Consider the following 715-nt stretch of genomic DNA (forward strand, 5'->3'; position numbering starts at 1 on the left):
TGGGAGAAATGTCACTTTATGGTGACTGAGGGAATTGTCCTTGGGCACAAAATTTCAAGCAGGGGAATAGAGGTGGATAAGGCAATGGTAGAGGTAATTGAAAAATTACCACCACCAACCAATGTTAAGGCAATCAGAAGCTTTCTGGGGCATGCAGGATTCTACAGGAGGTTTATAAAGGATTTTTCGAAAATTGCAAAACCTTTGAGCAACCTGCTAGCTACTGACACACCATTTGTGTTTGACACACAGTGTCTGCAAGCATTTTAGACCCTGAAAGCCAAGCTAGTAACAACACCAGTCATCTCTGCACCAGACTGGACATTGCCATTTGAACTAATGTGTGATGCCAGTGACCATGCCATTGGTGCAGTGTTGGGACAGAGGCATAACAAGCTTCTGCACGACATTTATTATGCCAGTCGTGTTTTGAATGATGCACAGAAGAATTACACAACCACAGAAAAAGAATTACTTGCAGTGGTCTATGCCATTGACAAGTTTAGATCCTATCTAGTGGGATCAAAGGTGATTGTGTACACTGATCATGTTGCTCTTAAGTACTTACTCACAAAGCAGGATTCAAAACCCAGGCTTATAAGATGGGTGTTGCTTCTGCAAGAGTTTGATATAGAAATAAGAGACAGAAAAGGGACAGAGAACCAAGTAGCTGATCATCTATCCCGAATAGAACCAGTAGCTGGGGCGTCCCTCC

This window comes from Arachis duranensis, chromosome 5 (genome assembly GCF_000817695.3).
Source record: "Arachis duranensis cultivar V14167 chromosome 5, aradu.V14167.gnm2.J7QH, whole genome shotgun sequence".
NCBI lineage: Eukaryota > Viridiplantae > Streptophyta > Magnoliopsida > Fabales > Fabaceae > Arachis > Arachis duranensis.